This window comes from Hevea brasiliensis, chromosome 6 (genome assembly GCF_030052815.1).
Source record: "Hevea brasiliensis isolate MT/VB/25A 57/8 chromosome 6, ASM3005281v1, whole genome shotgun sequence".
NCBI lineage: Eukaryota > Viridiplantae > Streptophyta > Magnoliopsida > Malpighiales > Euphorbiaceae > Hevea > Hevea brasiliensis.
In genome coordinates, this window is record NC_079498.1 from 61,170,536 (window position 1) to 61,192,755 (window position 22,220).

Consider the following 22,220-nt stretch of genomic DNA (forward strand, 5'->3'; position numbering starts at 1 on the left):
TCAAACAGGAAAGAGTATTAAAGCTCTTCGATCAGATCGTGGAGGTGAATATTTGAGTACTGAATTTGATGAATACTTGAGAGAGCATGGCATTGTTTCTCAGCTGACTCCTCCAGGAACACCACAGCTAAATGGTGTATCTGAAAGGAGAAATCGTACCCTATTGGATATGGTACATAGTATGATGAGCTATACTGATATGCCAATCTTCTTTTGGGGATTTGCATTAGAATCAGCTTTGTATATTCTGAATAGGATTCCATCAAAATCAGTTTCTTCCACACCTTATGAGATATGGCATGGAAGAAAACCAAGTCTTAAGCATGTTAAGATTTGGGGTTGTCCAGCTTATATCAAAAAGCTAAACACTGATAAATCGGAGACCAGATCAGAAAAAGGTCGATTTGTTGGATATCCAAAAGATAGTTTTGGATATTATTTTTATTTGCCTACTTCACAAAAGGTTGTGATAAGTAGAGATGCCACATTTCTTGGACAACAGTTTGTTCAAGAAGGAGGCAAAGGAAGGCAAATAGAGTTAGAATTGGAGAATTCTGACCAACCAACAGATCAGATGGATATAGATCCATCTAGTCAACCTATACCCGTTGATGAAACATCTACAGCTGTTCCTTGTAGAACAACCAGGGTATCTCACCCACCAGTGAGATATGGTTTTCTTCATGAAGAAGAACAAGAGTTGTCTACTCATGAAGAAGTAGATCATGGAGATGATCCACTTACCTATGAAGAAGCTCTATCAGATATAGACTCTTCAAAATGGATTAATGCTATGAAATCCGAGATTGATTCCATGTATAAGAATCAAGTTTGGGATCTTGTTGATCCACCTGAAAGTATTGTACCTATAGGGAACAAATGGGTTTTCAACAAAAAAAATTGGTTCTGATGGAAAGGTAGAGACCTATAAGGCAAGGCTAGTAGCGAAAGGGTTTCGCCAAAGGCAAGGAATCGACTATGAGGAGACTTTCTCGCCTGTTGCCATGCTTAAATCAATTAGGATTTTATTAGCAATAGCTGCATACTATGATTATGAGATTTGGCAGATGGATGTCAAAACAGCTTTTCTCAATGGATACATTGAAGAAAACATTTTCATGGAACAACCTAGGGGTTTTGAATCCTAAGATGGTTCCAAGGTATGCAAGCTAAAGCGATCCATTTATGGGTTGAAATAAGTTTCGAGGAGTTGGAACATCCATTTTGATGAAGCCATTAAATCCTTTGGTTTTATCAAAAATGAGGATGAGCCATGTGTATATAAGAAGGTTAGTGACAGTGCTATCAATTTCCTTGTCTTATATGTGGATGACATATTGTTGATGGGTAATGACACAGGTATGTTGACGACTATAAAGGTATGGTTGTCAAATACATTCTCCATGAAAGACTTAGGGGAGGCAACCTATATTCTTGGGATTCGCATCTATAGAGATAGAGTGAAAAGAATAATTGGTTTATCCCAAAGTCTATACTTGGAAAAGGTGTTAAAGAGGTTTAACATGCTTGATTCCAAGAGAGGATTGTTACCAGTGAGACATGATATCCATCTTTCTATAGAGATGTCTCCAAAGACACCTGAAGAAAGAGATAAGATGGCCAGGATTCCATATACTTCGGCTATTAGAAGTTTAATGTATGCAATGTTGTGTACTAGGCCGGATATCGCATATGCTGTTAGTTTGACTAGCAGGTATCAATCCAATCCAAGTTTGGAACACTGGATAGCTGTCAAGAATATCCTTAAGTACTTGAGAAGAACTAAGGATTTATTCTTGATTTATGGAGGTGGAGACTTACAATTGGATGGTTATACCAATTCTGATTTCCAATCAGATATCGATGATAGAAAGTCTACTTCTGGATATGTGTTCATTTGTAATGGAGGTGCAGTCAGTTGGAAGAGTTCCAAACAGAGCACGATTGCAGATTCCACTATAGAGGCTGAGTATATTACTGCATCAGATGCTGCAAAGGAAGCTGTTTGGATAAAGAAGTTCGTGACAGAACTTACAGTAGTTCCTTCCATTGAGTCAGCAGTTCCACTACACTGTGACAACAATGGAGCAGTCATACAGGCTAAGGAACCAAGGTCTCACTAGAAATCTAAACACATAGAAAGGCGCTATCACATTATCAGAGAAATAGTTGGGCGAGGCGATGTAGCTATGCAGAAAATAGCATCAGCTGAAAATCCAGCTGATCCATTCACTAAGCTTATGTCACAAACTCGGTTAGACCGACATCTTGAAAAAAATAGGTCTAAGATATTGTAATGAATGGCTCTAGTGCTAGTGGGAGATTGTTAGCAGTATGCCCTAGAGCATATCATTTAGTATGTATCTTATACATATATTTTATTAATAAAAAGGCATTTCCACTTTTTCGTTTACATAATATATTTATGTGTAATAGAAAAGGTCCATTTATATTTTGTTAGAAATATTATTCTTAAGTTGTTCAGAATATGAGTGACAATATTTTAGCACAAAGTATCATAAATAGGTTCACAATCGAGGATACTTCATAATAAGGACATGACTTATCCAGAAAGATTGTATTCATGTTTGTTCCCAAGTTATTTATATGAGATATAAATAAGATGGAATGGTGAGTCTCATGCGATATAACAAACATGATAGGCATTTATAAATGATAAGTAGGCCAAACCAGTGACACTTATGACAAGCACATGGAGTTTACTCTTGTCAATGTTTTGTCATAAATCATATGAGTGCATATAATCTTTAGACCTGAGATAGCACAGTTATCTTGTATATAGGTAGTTTGAGTTTGATACTGCTTTCATACTTGTACTGTGTATGGGTATATGGGCAACTGTTGGCTCCTACTAGTTATATATGGAGGTAGGTGTTGATCAAGATGGAATCTGTTCCTCTAAGTAAATAGAGATAAAATCCTATGTTCATTTAATTGTTCTTGATGTTTCAAGTTCCTGGCCAGGACAGATAGATTTATTCAGAAAAGAGTTTCTGATGAGAAAATCTTTTTAATCAAGAACTGGAATTAAAAGAGAACATAATATTCATAGCAAATGGAGTTTGACATAAACTATAACTCCAGCTTGAGTTGGGATTTTGTAACAGAGAGATTCTAGTGCATGGTAACATATGATTATAGGTTCATTTAAAGTAAACCTTATTACTAATTGGGTGGCCATGGCATGCTATGCTAGCTGTTAACCATGGTCTATAAGGTTCATAAAATGATTTAGAGAAATCATTTATGGTAAGAAAGAGTTCTGATGACATTAAGAGTTGATATCATGTCTAATTGCCAATTAGTGATGAGCCTAGTAAGTAACACACATACACAAGTTATCACCTATTTAAATATGATTTAATTAATTAATTAAAGAGTTTAATTTATTAATTAAATAGGTTTAGTTTGCAATTAAATTGCAAAGTCCCTAGCATGACTTGAAACCAAATCTAGATTATTGGATGTATAGTATAAGTTAAATTTACATTTAAAGTGTTTAAATATGAATTTAATTAATGAGAAATTAATTAATAGAGATTAATTAATTAATTTATATTTGATATAAATTGATTAGAAGAAGAAAAATAATTATTTTGGGTTAAGAACTCAAAATTAAGACACAGGGGCATTTTGGTCATTTCATTGTGTGACACGTGGCACCATGAGATGGTGACACATGAGATTACACATAAGCTTGCCAAATGTTTTTTAATCATGTAAGATGATTAAAATCAAGATTAAATATAGGTTTGACACTTGGCACAATGTGATTGGGTCACTTAAACCTAGAGCTAATCAAAGGGTGACATGTGGCAAGGGTTTAATGTGTCAACCTATCTATTTAAGAGTTGTTATAAAAAGAAAAAGCAACCAGCAGCCACTCCTCTCCTTTGTCATGCCACTTTGAGGCTTTTCATCTATTCTTCTTCATCTCTCATCAATTAAAAGAGATTAGCCATCAATCTCTTGAATTAAGAACGCTAGAAATTGTTTCTAGTGTCTTATTTACATCTCTAATATCTTAAAAGGCAGAACTTGAATTTCTAATTAATAGAAAGAGCTTTAGAAGCTGTTCAAGGGCTGCCATAGGTGTTCTTGGTGTGGACAAGCTAGAGAGACAACATTTGGTGTCCTGAAGACGAATCTCAAAGGCGCAAACACGCTGCAGCGCATCAAAATGTTAGTGTAATCGTTCTTGATTTAATCTAGGGTTCTAAAATTAATCTGAATAATTTTAAAATCTTAAATGGTAAATACAGATCCAAAAAACATATTAAAAGAGTTTTAATATGTTTTTTATCATTGAAATCAAGTAGATAAAAATAAATCTTGCATGATGCATGTGACCCTAGGTGAAAATTTTTGAATTCAATGGTATAAACTTGTGTTTTTCACGCTTCCGTTCCTTCATGGTAGTGATGGATTTTGATGAAAAAAAATTACTGGAAGTGTTTTTACTGGTTTTTTAAGAAATCTTTTCCCTAAATATAAACGGCACTCTGCTGAAATTTTTCTAAAAATTTTGAAAAAATAAAAATAGACAAAAATTTGAACTAGTTTTTAAACTTCTTTTAAAAATAAGAAAATGCTTACCACTTCTAAAAAGTAAGAAAATGGCTTTAAAATCCCTTGTAGGGTACTTAATGAGTTATCAGTAGGTGAAGTTCGGTAGTTTATTAGGTATTCTACGAGATCATGTTATGCCTTACAGAGGGGTAAGGTGTGACATGTTTTAGTGGTATCAGAGCAAAATTTTTGAAGTATGTTTTGATTTGTGAATTTGTGTCTTCTCTTTGATAAGTACAACTGCTCAATATTCTTATTCGTTACATACATTGTATTACATCATGAATATGAGCTAATGGAGGGAATCTCCTTGTGTTATTTGTTCAGGAGATATCCTAACTCCAGACTGAAATGGAAGAAGGGGATCGCTCTGTTAAGTAATCTGTTGAAGCTGAGGCACAAAAGGAAGCCCTAGCTCTACAAAATGTCTACGGGTTAGTGGCACCGGCCCTACAAATGCCACAGTTTCCTGCACAATTTGCTCAGCAGATGGCTGCGATGTTCCAACAAATGGCTGGGGGTATGCCTACTCAAGCTCCACCCCAGACTTCTGTGGTGCAACCTTAAGCTCCAATCAAACAATATGTCAAGCTGTTGAAGTAAAGGGCAATAGAATTTGTGGGTACAGTAGACCCTTTAGAGGCAGAGCAGTGGCTAGAGAGGATGGACCGAGTGTTCAAGAAGCTGCACTGCCAAGATGAACTAAAATTCAAGTACTCAGTATCGCTACTGCAAGGGGATGCGTATGATTAGTGGAAGACCATCCCCTAAAGCTTGGCAGAACTGCCAGTACTGACCTGGGATGACTTCATCAGAGAGTTTAGATAGAAATATGTCCCAGATGCATATGTGGATCAGAAACTAAAAGAATTTCTGAGTCTAAAGTAAGGCAACAAATCAGTGGCAGAAATATGAGAGAGAGTTTTCCCACTTAAGCCATTATGCTGGGAGTCTCCTTTCTACCAGCAAGGAAAGGTGCAAGAGATTTGAGATCGGTTTGAAGCCCAGTCTGCGGATGCAAATAGTGGGATTCAGACACAATAACTTCTCTAAGCTCATCTCATAGGCACTTGAGCTAGAAAGGATTGAATTAGAAGTAACACTAGCAAAAGAGAAATCAGAAAAGACTGAGAGATCATAGAAAGACAAAGGGGAAAAATCAGTTAAGCAAAGTCTCAGTGGTATATCTAGAAAGAAGAAAAAATTTGGGGGACCAAGCAGAGGTAGAGGTGGAAGGTTTGGAAAGGGTAGATTCTCTGGACAGAGACCCCCCAAATCTAGTCAGCAGTCGACTAGGGGTTTATATCTTGCCGGCCCCTATGAGACATGTGGCAAGATTCATTGGGGAGAATGTTATTGGGCAACAAGAGCTTGCTTTAACTATGGAGGCAAAGGCCATCTTGCTAAGGACTGCACCAGTGCCCCTAGATTTGGTCCAGCTCCTATTACTGCAGAAGGATCCATTCAGAGTCCTACTATCAGAGGTTCACAACTAGTTAGTATAGGAAGAGGCAGAGGTTGAGGCAATGCTTCTTGCAGTCAAGGTACTGTTAACCAGTCCACATAAGGAAGTGCTTCAGCTAGGGTTTATACGATGAGACAGCGGGAAGAGGCTGAGACTTCCTATGTGGTAGACGACTTTCTCTATCTCTGATCAAGAAGTATTTGTGTTGTTTGATCCAGGTTCAACCCTGTCACACCCTACCCCTCTGTAAGGCATGACATGATCCCGTAGTATACCTAATGAATTATTAACTCCGTCTACTGATAACCCATTAAATATACTACAAGGGATTTTAAAAACATTTCTTACTTCTTTCACAGTGGTGAGCACTATTTTCAGGTGTTAAAAACTTTTGTGAATTGAAGTGATAGAACTAACACATTTGACTTATTTGGAATTTCTGTAAAAATTTTGGCAGAGTGCCATCTGTATTTTGGATAAAACAGTTTTTCAGAAAACCTGTAAAAAGCACTTCAATATTTTTCCAAATCTCAACTCCAACAAAATTCAACACAATATTTTTCTCAACTCAATCCACAACAAATTTTCAGTATTTTCAAAGGATGAGATAAAAGAAATATAATACAAATTTTACAAGTCAAAATAACTCATAATTCACTTTACAACTTCAACGTACAATTTTAATTTACAACTGCTCAAATAATTTACATACATATTATTACATGCATATTATTACATGCATACATCAGACCTATGTACATGGGTATACCTATAATATACCTAGAGCTTATCTAAAAGTATCTTCAAAGAAACTTACTCACTGCTCTATGCTCTTCTTACCTGCGATAGCATACAAAGCTATCGTTGAGTGGTGAACTCAGTGGTGCACAACTATAATTTAAAACATAGTACAATATACATTGACAAAATTTACAGTAAATAATTTGGAAATCTGAATACTCATCAAATTCCAAAACTCAAAATATTCATTGCCATTAATGTAAATCATTTGTATAAAATGACTTTGATCACGAAATTCAATTTATCAAATCATGACTAACCATTTAAGGTAGTTCCAACAAAATCAATTATACATAAATCATAACTGAAATCACAATTCTTTACTGTTCAAAAACATTCTGTGTCTCAAAAGCCATGTTGTATCTGAAAAATCATTCTTTATCTCACTAACTATGCAAGACTAATCCGAAAGGGTCATATTCGATGTGATTCTAACTCCCTATGGTCGGGGAGGTCGAATCATCGTGCACAGTACCATCCCAATAATGAATCTTCCGCAAGGGCCATAACGATAAAATAACTTAGATCTAACCTCAAATCAGAGGAAAATCTAAGCCTGTGCACGTACCATGTTAATCAAAACACAACTAACTCCATTGTCTTCTCAACAAATGAGAGAGATGGGTAATAACCTAGTCAAGCATCTATAGTGAGATATAAAACAATATCACAATCCTTTTAGTGAGCATAAATCACAATATAATTCGACTCAAAATCAACTCCAATATCCAATAATTTTTATGCTCATCACAATTCAAATCATAAATTTGCATTTTTCCATGAAAATTACCATCATAATTCAAAACATGTTCTATCATATTTTTTCAAAACATAATTCATTCAATCCATAACAATGCTTAATACTTGTGGAAATACCATTTCACAAAGCTAAATTCATACATACTATAACAATTTTCAATAATCATTGAATTAAATCCAATGCTTGTTAAACATAATACATAAGAAAATATGTCATTTAATCATATGAAATATTCAAAACAAAATCAGTTAAAAACTAGTTGTGCATAAACCTCTGATAACTGTCTCCTGGTCTGGACTCAGTATTTCCTTCCCTTTTTCTGAGTCTTTGCTAACTGAGAAACATAATTTAAAGTGTTTCAGTACTAAATTAAACTGTCTCTATCGATAATATTTGACAAATAATTCACTGAAAGCTATTATTTGTTTAATCACCTAATATACCGACCCTCGATGTGTTCTAGGTAATTTAGGTTTTAGTGTCATTAATATGTCACATTTGATAGTGCTTTAGGGTTGGTACACGTTACCAATTTCATTTTCTTGTTTAGTGCATTTTCTTGCAATTTGCTGGATTCTGGGACACTAGTTTGACCTAGCCGGACGACCTGGTTCCCTCGGTTTTCGGGTTTCAGTCAAAACTACAAACTTGTAGATCTATGTCTTATGGAGCGCGGGGCAAAATTTTAGGTCATTCTAAGTTATGTAGGCCAAGTTATTGTCATTTTACTATTGCTGGTCAAATGGCATCAAATTAGGTCAATTTAGGTCAATTTTGGTCAACTTTGGTTCGGCCAATTTTTGGACCCTAACTTGTGCAAGCTGTTTGACATGCTTATGGTCATTTCTGGGCTTTAGTGTCTTCATAAGACTTGTAGGTACAGATCTTAACTATTCATGGTTAAAATTTCAGGTCAATTGGACCTGTTTTGTGTGAGTTATGGCCTAAACACTAACTACTGCCCAAATGGTCAATTTTCAGGTTTCACTTGCACTTAATCCGAATTGGCCATTTTTCATGTCACCTTGCAAGCAGACTTTTGGTATGCTTTCTTAATGAAAGTTGGCACATTTTGTGCCTACTTTCACCTCCAATTGGTCCCATACCAATTGAAGTTACACATTTAAAGTTATAGGCTAAAATGCATACTGCCCTTAATTACCTTGCTTAGACATACATCAATGACACATTTACCATAATATATGTCCACATCCCTTACCAATTCTGTTTTGGTACATTACCAAAACCATATACCACCATACCTTAAAGTTATTTTGGGCAGATTACAAACATCCTCAATGCACCAAATAAAACTCCAATGCATAAAGTCCAAATAAAACAATACTTACACATGGACATTTCTAATTCTTACACATACTTTACACAACCAATTTACATACACACTCATCAATCCTCAATGTCACAATTCTGCCCATATCTTCATGAACACATACATTTATCAAAGAAGCCTCAAGGCTGCCGAAAAGCTTCACCATGCCAAAGTATCCATAATTCATCAATTTCCATTCCAAGTGCATAATCACCATTTACATGTGGAATTAACTACTAGGACATCAATTCACCCTATCCAACATGAATTCCCATCAAACATATGTAAAATATATCATCAAATATACAACTCCATGGTTGCCCAAAATTGATATATCAAGAACTCCTCAAACTTGAAAATTTTCTTCACAATTCAAACACCCATAACAAGTATACAAACTTTAACAAAGCAAAGTTCAAAAATACAAACTTACCTATGGTTGGGGCTTGTTAAACCTTCACCAAACTTATTGATTTTGGTATCAAGCTCTTCCTTGTGATGTGGGGACAATTTTTAGTGAAGCTACCTAGGTGATTGGAGGTAAATTGAAGGAGTGCATGAAGCTTAAAGAAAAATGGCCATGGAGGTTTTAGGAGCTTTTCATTTACGGCATGGATGATTCTCAAGCTTGAAGATGAAGTGTTTAGTGGAGAAATCTGCCCACTAACACATTTTATAATCCTTAGTTTATTCCTTAGTGGTCCACTCACTTTAGTTTAATCATTTTATATGTTAAATGTGTTATTTACACAATTTTCACTCGACTTTTGGCTATTTACATTAGGTACCACCAAATTAATTCTTCATTTTATTTTCTAAGTGTAATATTATTTATTTTTAATGGACATTTAGGTCAAAAGACAATTCGGGATGTCAAATGACCATAATGCCCCTGTTCGGGTTGCATTCCCGATTTTTCGGTAACACTGGGTTTTGTCCGTTTTTCTATTTCTCACTTTTCTTTGTGCTAATTATTTAATTTTTCTTTGATATTTCTAATGATATTTATACTTCAATTGATGTCTCTTTAAGTCCTAAAAATATTTTCCAGGGTTCCCATGATCCGAGGAGCTAGTCAACGGTCCACGCCGTGACTTCCCGGTGCGGTCACCCATCGCTAGGGTTTTCGGCTCGCTTAACTTAGTTACATTTCTTTGCTATTATTTTTCCTTTGTTTTTCTTATATTTTCTTTTCTTGTATTTCATTATTTTATGTCTCCTCCCTCATATAAAAGTGTGGTTCTAGGCATCCTAGCTGTCCGGACAGCACTGGTCACCGGAACAGCAGAACGCACTACCGAACATATGGGTGTTACAATTCTCCCTCCCTTAAATAAATTTCGTCTCGAAATTTTACCTGGCATTAGTCTCTGAACAGCTTTGGGTGCTGTCTCCTCATATCCTCTTCACGTTCCCAAGTAGCTTCCTGGCCTGAATGATGGTTCCACAGCACTTTAACCAGGTGTATCTGTTTGTTCCTCAGCTGCTTCACCTCATATGCTAGAATTTTAATGGGTTCTTCCTCATATGAGAGGTCTCGATTTACCTCAATCTCTTCAACCGATAGTAAATGAGATGGGTCAGATCTGTACCTCCTTAACATGGACGCATGGAAGACACTGTGTATCCTTGCTAACTTTGGAAGTAATGCCAACTGATATGCCAAAGGACCCACTCTTTCCAGAACCTCATATGGTCCAATGAAACGAGGACTCAGTTTCCCCTTTCTGCCAAATCTCATAATCCTCTTCTAAGGAGAAACTTTGAGGAATACCTTATCACCCACTGCATATTCAATATCTCTTCTTTTAAAATCAACATAGGACTTCTGACGGTCTGATGCAACCTTGAGTCTATCTCTAATCAATCTGATCTTTTCCTCTGTCTGCTGAACAATTTCTGGCCCAATCATCTTCCTTTCACCTACTTCATCCCAATATAAGGGAGTTCTGCACTTTCTGCCATACAAAGCTTCATATGGAGGCATCCCAATGCTTGATTGGTAGCTGTTGTTATAAGCAAACCCAATCAAAGGCAAGTGTGTATCCCAACTACCTTCAAACTCAATCACACAAGCCCGTAGCATATCCTCCAATATCTGAATAACCCTTTCAGACTGGCCATCTGTCTGTGGGGGGAATGCTATGCTGAAGTTCAATCTAGTTCCTTGGGCTCTCTGAAGACTACCGCAGAATCTAGAAGTGAACCTAGGATCTCTGTCAGATACAATTGATATTGGCACTCCATGCAATTTTACAATCTCATATATGTACAATCTGGCCAATCTTTCCAGGCTATAGTCCATCCGGACTGGCAAAAAGTGAGCAGACTTGGTTAGTCTATCAACTATAACCCATACTGCATCATGACTATTCTGTGTCCTCGGAAGTCTCATCACAACATCCATAGTTATCTGTTCCCTTACTATGTTTCATAGGGTGCCACTCGTATGCTAGCTTGACACTTATTAATGTATACAAATTCTGTTAGTGGGATGTATCTGTCCCATCTCCTCTCGGATTCAATGACACAAGTTCTTGATATATTCTTGAGGACTTGTCACATTTTACCGGTTATTATTATCATTTCATTTCATTATTTATAGGAACTCAATGAGTTTCCGAATTTACCTGAATTACTTGTTTCAATTGTCCATCATGCGAGGATGATACGTTGTCTTGATATCTCTAAGCTTATAGCAATTCTTGTAGTACGGGTAGTTCACATTATTGTAACCGATTCTTGACTCGACTACCTTACAAGTGTAGTCTTTCGACAGGCTAGTTCTGAAGTTTTAAATTTCTGACTAAAATTTTCACATTTATTTCCAGTAATAATACCCTATTCGGGTGCAACTGTGTTAATTTATAGATTACTTCAAATATTCTTACTTTATTATACCACGAGGAAGTACGTAGCTCTACACAATAATCCCGTGTTGGTACTGAAATCTGCAGCTTACGATACAAACATCGAGAACATTACATAGTCACTACGTTATAACCTCATGGACTAGGTTTTCTAACATCTTATCTTTCTCGAATCCACTAATATCCCAAACCGATTCTGATTACAATTTCCTTTGACAATTACTAACAGTAACATCTTTGCCCTCATCTAGAGCAATTCTATTACTGTAACTTACTTTTAGGTCCTCTTGCCTTACATTAAGTAGGCTCGCCAATCAACTTTATAATTTACGGTATGTTAGAAAATACTTTTAGCTAACAATTCTTCCAAAATTAATGTCAACCATACTTGTTATTATAGTTATTATCCTAAAGGACTAGTCACTAATACATCAAAATTCATTTCCATATAAAGGAATAACAACAGAACATATAGTTCTGACACTAACACACAACTAAGTAGTGCTGGGATCAAATAATAACTAATTGTTTCTTTCAAAAATTAAGAACTTACCAGCAGCTACATCTGCAGTTTTTGCTCCTTTTACTTGGCACATAGTGGACACTCCGACTGGTGCGCTACTATATTTGGGTTGATTCACTGTGTTATAGTGGTGAGGAGTACCAACTCTATTTCTATCTTGACTCTGACTGACGGTCTGTGAACTCCGGAGAGCAGATCGAGGTGGTTTAGCACAATGTTTAGCAAAGTGTCCAAGTTTCCACAATTGTAACAAGCTCCAGAGGCCTTACGACAAATACCTCCATGTAGCTTACCACAAACATGGCATAAACGAGCAGAATAGGAACTTCTGGTTGTTTGACGACTAGATTTTGGTGGTCTCTGCCCTGATGATCTGCCTCTATCATATTTCTGAGTTCGGGGTTCCTCAAATTCTTTTCTCTTCCCCAAATTACTGTTCGAACTCTGACCCATAGGTTTCTCCCTCTTTTCCATTTCACACTGCCTTTGTGGGGTTGGAGTGCAGATTGGGCTTGGGCTGACAGATTATCAGCCAGTTGTTGAAAGAAAGTGGCCATTTGCTGGGCCATTTGTGCAGTAATTTGTACCGGTAAAACTGGTACAGTCAAGCCTTCGACATTTTGTGGAGCTGGGGCCTCAACTTTTTCTTCTACCATCACAGACTGTTCTATTGTCTCATTCTTCTCTTCCATTTTTTTTTCACAGAAATTTCTATTCCTGTACAACCAACACAAGGAGATTCCTCTCCATTAGTTCACATTTATGATGTAAATGTACTATATGTATCAAACATTTGAGCAGTTGTAGTTACCGACAAAAAGATTTCAAATTCACAGTTCGAAATTCACTTTAAAACCATGGCTCTGATACCACTAAAACATGTCACACCCTACCCCTCTGTAAGGCATGACATGATCCCGTAGTATACCTAATGAATTATTAACTCCGTCTATTGATAACCCATTAAATACACTACAAAGGATTTTAAAAACTTTTCTTACTTCTTTCACAGTGGTGAGCACTATTTACAGGTGTTAAAAACTTTTGTGAACTGAAGTGATAGAACTAACACATTTGACTTATTTGGAATTTCTGTAAAAATTTTGGCAGAGTGCCATCTGTATTTTGGATAAAACAGTTCTTCAGAAAACCTGTAAAAAGCACTTCAATATTTTTCCAAATCTCAACTCCAACAAAATTGAACATAATATTTTTCTCAACTCAATCCACAATAATTTTTCAGTATTTTCAAAGGATGAGATAAAAGAAATATAATACAAATTTTACAAGTCAAAATAACTCATAATTCACTTTACAACTTCAATGTACAATTTTAATTTACAACTGCTCAAATAATTTACATACATATTATTACATGCATACATCATACCTATGTACATGGGTATACCTATAATATACCTGGAGCTGATCTGAAAGTATCTTCAAAGAAACTTACTCACTGCTCTATGCTCTTCTTACCTGCGACAGCATACAAAGCTATCGCTGAGTGGTGAACTCAGTGGTGCACAACTATAATTTAAAACATAGTACAATATACATTGACAAAATTTACAGTAAATAATTTGGAAATCTAAATACTCATCAAATTCCAAAACTCAAAATATTCATTGCCATTAATGTAAATCATTTGTATAAAATGACTTTGATCACGAAATTCAATTTATCAAATCATGACTAACCATTTAAGGTAGTTCCAACAAAATCAATTATACATAAATCATAACTGAAATCACAATTCTTTACTGTTCAAAAACATTCTGTGTCTCAAAAGCCATGTTGTATCTCAAAAATCATTCTTTATCTCACTAACTATGCAAGACTAATCCGAAAGGGCCATATTCGATGTGATTTTAACTCCCTATGGTCGGGGAGGTCGAATCAGATTCTAACTCCCTATGGTCGGGGAGGTCGAATCATCGTGCACAGTACCATCACAATAATGAATCTTCCACAAGGGCCATAACGATAAAATAACTTAGATCTAACCTCAAATCAGAGGAAAATCTAAGCCTGTGCACGTACCATGGTAATCAAAACACAACTAACTCCATTGTCTTCTCAACAAATGAGAGAGACGGGTAATAACCTAGTCAAGCATCTATAGTGAGATATAAAACAATATCACAATCCTTTTAGTGAGCATAAATCACAATAAAATTCGACTCAAAGTCAATTCCAATATCCAATAATTTTTATGCTCATCACAATTCAAATCATAAATTTGCATTTTTCCATGAAAATTATCATCATAATTCAAAACATGTTCTATCACAATTTTTCAAAACATAATTCATTCAATCCATAACAATGCTTAATACTTGTGGAAATACCATTTCACAAAGCTAAATTCATACATACTATAACAATTTCCAATAATCATTGAATTAAATCCAATGCTTGTTAAACATAATACATAAGAAAATATGTCATTTAATCATATGAAATATTCAAAACAAAATCAGTTAAAAACTAGTTGTGCACAAACCTCTGATAACTGTCTCCTGGTCTGGACTCAGTATTTTCTTCCCTTTTTCTGAGTCTTTGCTAACTAAGAAAGACAATTTGAAGTGTTTCAGTACTAAATTAAACTGTCTCTATCGATAATATTTGACAAATAATTCACTGAAAGCTATTATTTGCTTAATCACCTAATATACCGACCCTCGATGAGTTCTAGGTAATTTAGGTTTTAGTATCATTAATATGTCAAATTCGATAGTGCTTTAGGGTTGGTACACGTTACCAATTTCATTTTCTTGTTTAGTGCATTTTCTTGCAATTTGCTGGATTCCGGGACACTAGTTTGACCTAGCCGAACGACCTGGTTCTCTCGGTTTTCGAGTTTCGGTCAAACTACAAACTTGTAGATCTATGTCTTATGGAACGCCGGGCAAAATTTTAGGTCATTCTAAGTTATGTAGACCAAGTTATGGTCATTTTACTATTGCTGGTCAAATGGCATCAAATTAGGTCATTTTAGGTCAATTTTGGTCAACTTTGGTTCGGCCAGTTTTTGGACCCGAACTTGTGCAAGCTGTTTGACTTGCTTATGGTCATTTCTGGGCTTTGGTGTCTTCATAAGACTTGTAGGTATGGATCTTAACTATTCATGGTTAAAATTTCAGATCAATTGAACTTGTTTTGAGTGAGTTACGGCCTAAACACTACCTGCTGCCCAAATGGTCAGTTTTCAGGTTTCACTTGCACTTAATCCGAATCGGTCATTTTTCATGTCACCTTGCAAGCAGAATTTTGTTATGCTTTCTTAATGAAAGTTGGCACATTTTGTGCCTACTTTCACCTCCAATTGGTCTTATACCAATTGAAGTTACACATTTAAAGTTATAGGCAAAAATGCATACTGCCCTTAATTACCTTGCTTAAACATACATCAATGACACATTTACCTTAATATATGTCCACTTCCCTTACCAATTCTGTTTTGGTACATTACCAAAACCATATACCACCTTACCTTAAAGTTATTTTGGGCAGATTACAAACATCCTCAATACACCAAATAAAACTCCAATGCATAAAGTCCAAATAAAACAATACATACACATGGACATTTCTAATTCTTACACATACTTTACACAACCAATTTACATACACACTCATCAATCCTCAATGTCACAATTCTGCCCATATCTTCATGAACACATACATTTATCAAAGAAGCCTCAAGGCTGCCGAAAAGCTTCACCATGCCAAAGTGTCCATAATTCATCAATTTCCATTCCAAGTGCATAATCATCATTTACATGTGGAATTAACTATTAGGACATCAATTCACCCTATTCAACATGAATTCCCATCAAACATATGTAAAATAAATCATCAAATATACAACTCCATGGCTGCCCAAAATTGATATATCAAGAACTCCTCAAACTTGAAAATTTTCTTCACAATTCAAACACCCATAACAAGTACACAAACTTTAACAAAGCAAAGTTCAAAAATACAAACTTACCTATGGTTGGGGCTTGTTAAACCTTCACCAAACTTCTTGATTTTGGTATCAAGCTCTTCCTTGTGATGTGGGGACAATTTTTAGTGAAGCTACCTAGGTGATTGGAGGTAAATTGAAGGAGTGCATGAAGCTTAAAGAAAAATGGCCATGGAGGTTTTGGGAGCTTTTCATTTACGGCATGGATGATTCTCAAGCTTGAAGATGAAGTGTTTAGTGGAGAAATCTGCCCACTAACACATTTTATAATCCTTAGTTTATTCCTTAGTGGTCCACTCACTTTAGTTTAATCATTTTATATGTTAAATGTGTTATTTACACAATTTTCTCTCCACTTTTGGCTATTTACATTAGGTACCACCAAATTAATTCTTCATTTTATTTTTCTAAGTGTAGTATTATTTATTTTTAATGGAAATTTAGGTCAAAAGACAATTCGGGATGTCAAATGACCATAATGCCCCTGTTCAGGTTGCATTCCTGATTTTTCGGTAACACCGGGTTTTGTCCGTTTTTCGATTTCTTACTTTTCTTTGTACTAATTATTTAATTTTTCTTTGATATTTCTAATGATATTTATACTTCAATTGATGTCTCTTTAAGTCCTAAAAATATTTTCCAGGGTTCGCCGCAGTCCAGGGCTAGTTAACGGTCCACGCCGTGACTTCCCGGTGCAGTCACCCATCGCTAGGGTTTTCGGCTCGCTTAACTTAGTTACATTTCTTTGCTATTATTTTTCCTTTGTTTTTCTTATATTTTCTTTTCTTGTATTTCATTATTTTATGCCTCCTCCCTCATATCAAATTGTGGTTCTAGGCATCCTAGCTGTCCGGACAGCACTGGTCATCGAAACAGTAGAACGCACTACCGAACATAGGGGTGTTACAAACCCACTCATATGTTAGTGCTAGCATAGTCAGTTCACTTGCTATTCCGTGTGCCAAAATGGATTTTAAAGTGCTAGTAACTAGTCCGTTAGGACAAGAGGTCCATGTTAATAGAATCTATAGATTGTCCTTTGGTGATCCAAGGAAAAACTTTTCTGTCGGATTTGATTGAAATGCCCTTTAGAGATTATGATATCATCTTAGGCATGGATTGGTTAGCCAGGCATCACGCCATGATTGACTGTAGATTGAAGACAGTCACTTTTGGTCTCCCTCTGTATGGTGATGTGGTAATACATGGAGAGAGGCAGTTACTGTCATCAAATATCATTTTGGCTGCACTAGCTAGAAGGATGATCAGAAAGGGGTGTGAAGCATACTTGGCACATGTTATAGACACCCAAGTGGGGAGTCCAACACTGAGGGACATCCTTACAGTATGTGACTTTCTGGATGTGTTTCCTAATGAATTTTCAGGATTACCTCCAGAAAGAGAGATGCAGTTTGAAATTGATGTCATGCCTGGTGTGGATCCAATTTCCATAACACCATATAGAATGGCACTAACAGAATTGAAAGAGTTGAAAGTGCAATTGCAAGAGCTGCTTGACAAGGGCTTTATTCGCCCTAGTGTGTGACCTTGGGGAGTGCCAGTGTTGTTTATTAAGAAGAAAAATGGCACTCTCCTCTTATGTATTAATTATCAGCAGTTGAATAAGGTGCAATAAAGAATAGATATCTATTGCCTCGCATTAGTGACTTATTTGACCAGTTGAGGGGTGCAGCTGTGTTCTCTAAAATTGACCTAAGATCAGGCTATTATTAGCTGAAAGTACAAGAGCAGAGTATTTCTAAAACTGCCTTTAGAACCCGCTATGTCCATTATGAGTTCTTGGTCATGCCATTCGGGTTAACTAATGCTCCAGCTGCTTTTATGGATCTGATGAACACTAACTTTAGACCATACCTCGACCAGTTTGTTGTGGTATTCATAGATGATATATTGGTCTATCTGAGGAGTGCAGAAGAGCATGATAAACATCTGCGAATTGTACTGCAGACTTTGAGGGAGAAATAGCTATATGCTAAATTATTGAAGTGTGAATTTTGGCTTAAGGAAATATCCTTTTTGGGGCATGTAGTATCGGTTGATGGCATCAAGGTAGATCCAAGTAAGATAGAAGCTGTCCTTAATTGGAGACCACTTAGAAATATCACGGAGATTCACAGTATTCTGGGTTTAGCTGGATACTACCGATGATTTGTGAAAGGGTTCTCCATGTTGGTATCTCCATTGACTAAGCTACTTCGAAAAGATGTGAAATTTCAGTGGACTGATAAATGCCAACAGAGTTTTGATGAATTGAAGAAAAGTTTGACTGAGGCTCCAGTCCTGACTTTACTTACTAGAAATACTGTCACTCATATTCTTAACAACTTAAGAATAGAATTTCTAGCAAAATATCAATGGACCTTTTTCTATTACATGTAAATATATTATGTAAACGGAAAAGTGGAAATGCCTTTTATTAATAAAAATATATACAAGATACATACTAAATGATATGCTCTAAGGCATACTACTAATAATCTCCCACTAGCACTACAACATTCATTACAATATCTTAGACCCATCTTCTCAAGATATCGGTCTAGTTGAGTCTGTGACATAGGCTTAGTGAATGGATCAGCTGGATTTTCAGCTGATGCTATTTTCTGCATGGCTACATTGCCTCGTCCAACTATTTCTCTGATAATGTGGTAGCACCTTTCTATGTGTTTGAATTTTTGGTGAGACCGGGGTTCCTTAGCCTGTATGAATGCTCCATTGTTATCATAGTGAAGTGGAACTACTGACTCAATGGAAGGAACTACTGTAAGTTCTATCACGAACTTCTTTATCCAAACAACTTCCTTTGCAGCATCTGATAAAGCAATATAATCAGCCTCGGTATTAGAATATGCAGTTGTGCTCTGTTTGGAACTCTTCCAACTGACTGCACCTCCATTACAAATGAACACATACCCAGAGGTAGACTTTCTATCATCAATATTTGATTGGAAATCAGAATTAGTATAACCATCCAATTGCAAGTCTCCACCTCCATAAATCAAGAATAAATCCTTAGTTCTTCTCAACTATTTAAGGATATTCTTGACAGCTATCCAGTGTTCCAAACCTGGATTGGATTGATACCTGCTAGTCAAACTAACAGCATATGCGATATCCGGCCTAGTACACAACATTGCATACATTAAACTTCCAATAGCTGAAGCATATGGAATCCTAGCCATTTTATCTCTTTCTTCAGGTGTCTTTAGAGACATCTTTTTAGAAAGGTGGATACCATGTCTCACTGGTAACAATCCTCTCTTGGAATCAAGTATGTTAAACCTCTTTAATAGCCTTTCCAAATATAGGCTTTGGGATAAACCAATTATTTTTTTTGCTCTAACTCTATAGATGCGAATCCCAAGAATATAGGTTGCCTCCCCTAAGTCTTTCATGGAGAATGTATTTGACAACCATACATTTACAGTTGTCAACACACCTGTGTCATTACCCATCAACAGTATGTCATCAACATATAAGACAAGGAAAGTGATAGCACTGTCACTAACCTTCTTATATACAGATGGCTCATCCTCATTTTTTATAAAACCAAATGACTTAATGGCTTTATCAAAACAGATGTTCCAGCTCCTCAAAGCTTATTTCAACCCATAAATGGATCGCTTTAGCTTGCATACCTTAGAACCATATTGGGATTCAAAACCCCTAGGTTGTTCCATGAAAATGTTTTCTTCAATGTATCCATTGAGAAAAGCTTTTTTGACATCCATCTGCCAAATCTCATAATCATAGCATGCAGCTATTGCTAATAGAATCCTAATTGATTTAAGCATGGCAACAGGTGAGAAAGTCTCCTCATAGTTGATTCCTTGCCCTTGGTGAAACCCTTTTGCTACTAGCCTTGCCTTATAAGTGTAACACCCCTATGTTCGGTAGTGCGTTCTACTATTCTGGTGGCCAGTGTTGTCCGGACAGCTAGGATGCCTAGAACTACACTTCGATATGAGTGAGGAGACATAAAATAATGAAATACAAGAAAAGAGAATATATGAAAAACAAAGGAAAAATAATAGCAAAGAAATGTAACCAAGTTAAGCGAGCCGAGAACCCTAGCGATGGGTGATCGCACTGGGAAGTCACGGCGTGGACCGTTGACTAGCCCTGGACAGCAGGGAACCCTAGAAAATATTTTTAGGACTCAAATAAATATTTATTGAAGTATAAATATCATTAGAAATATCAAAGAAAAATTAAATAATTAGCACAAAGAAAAGTGAGAAATCAAAAAACGGACAAAACCCGGTGTTACCGAAAAATCGGGAATGCAACCCGAACAGGGGCATTGTGGTCATTTGACACCTCGAGTTGTCTTTTGACCTAAATTTCCATTAAAAATACATGATATTATATTTGTAAAATGTCATGAAAAATTAAATTAGTGGTACAAAGTTTAAATAGCAAAAATGGGAAGCTTAATGTGAGAATTTGGAAAATTAAGAATAAAAAAATCAATAATTCTTACTTAGTGCGCCACTCACCTTACCTAAGTGGACCACTATACATTTCTGGGCAGAAACAAATCACCTTCTTCAACCTTCCAAACCAGAACCAGCTGAATCATTTTCTTCTCTCAACTTCCTCCATGGCCGTCCATGGCAAAGCTCCATGCATGCATGAAGTAAGCCAATTTCTTCCTAATTTCCTTCATCAAAGTTAGTCTACACCACTTGGGCAGCATTTAGGGAGTGAGAAAGGTAAGTTTTGATGAGTTTTTAAGAAGCTTCAAATGTGGTAGGTTTGTGTTTTTTATTATTGTTTAATTAAAGTTTGTAAGCATGTTATGGGTGTTTGATTTATGGAGAGATTTTTGAAGTTTGATGTTGAATGGGAAGTGAACTTTTGGTAGCCATGGAAACACTTTAAAGACAGTTTATTTTTGCTTGTAAATGATGGATTAAAGGATTGATTAAATATATATGTGTGTAGGAAATTGATTGGGTGATGTATACTAAGTATATTGTGAATGTATACTTGAATTTGGAAGCTTGGAACTTTATTCAAAGTGAGGTATAAATTGGCAGCCTGGTTTGGTGAACCATAACGATTTTATTTCATGTTTGGTTTATGGAATAATGATGTTAAAATGTGTTGGTTGTTATGGCAGTTTGAGTGTGTGTATGGTGGTGTGAAGTGGGACATGTAAATGAGCATGTATAGGTGATTGAATTGTTGTAAATTGGATTGAAAAATTCTGCACTTGTTGGTGTACATTGAATGTAATTGTAAGCTGCCAAAATGACCTATAATGTGTTGTGAAATATGTTTCGGTCATGGTACAACCAGAATTGGCTTGAATGTTAAGTTTGGTAAGTGTTAGGAGTGATCCTTGATGTGCATGGAAGAAATGCAATAAGGCAGTTTGAGTTTTAGGCCTATAACTTTAATTGTGTGGCTCCAATTGGTATGAAACCAAATGGAGGTGAAACTAGGCACAAAATGTGCCAACTTTCATGAAGGAAGCTTGCCAAAATTCTGCTTGCAAGGTAGCTTAAAAAATGACCAAATCCGGATTAAGTGGAATTGAGGCCTGAAAATTGACCATTTGAGCAGCAGTTAGTATTTAGGCCATAACTCACTCAAAACAGGTCCAATTGACCTGATATTTTGACCATGAATAGTTAAGACCCATGTCTACAAGTCTTATGACGACACCAAAGCCGAGAAATGACCATAAGCAAGTCAAACAGCTTGCATAAGTTCGGGTCCAAAAACTGGCCGAACCTAAAATGACCTAAAGTGACCTAAAGTGACCAATTTTGATGCAATTTGACCAGCAATGGTAAAATGACCATAACTTGGTCTACATAACTCAGAATGACTTGAAATTTTGCCCCGCGTTCCATAAGATATAGATCTACAAGTTTGT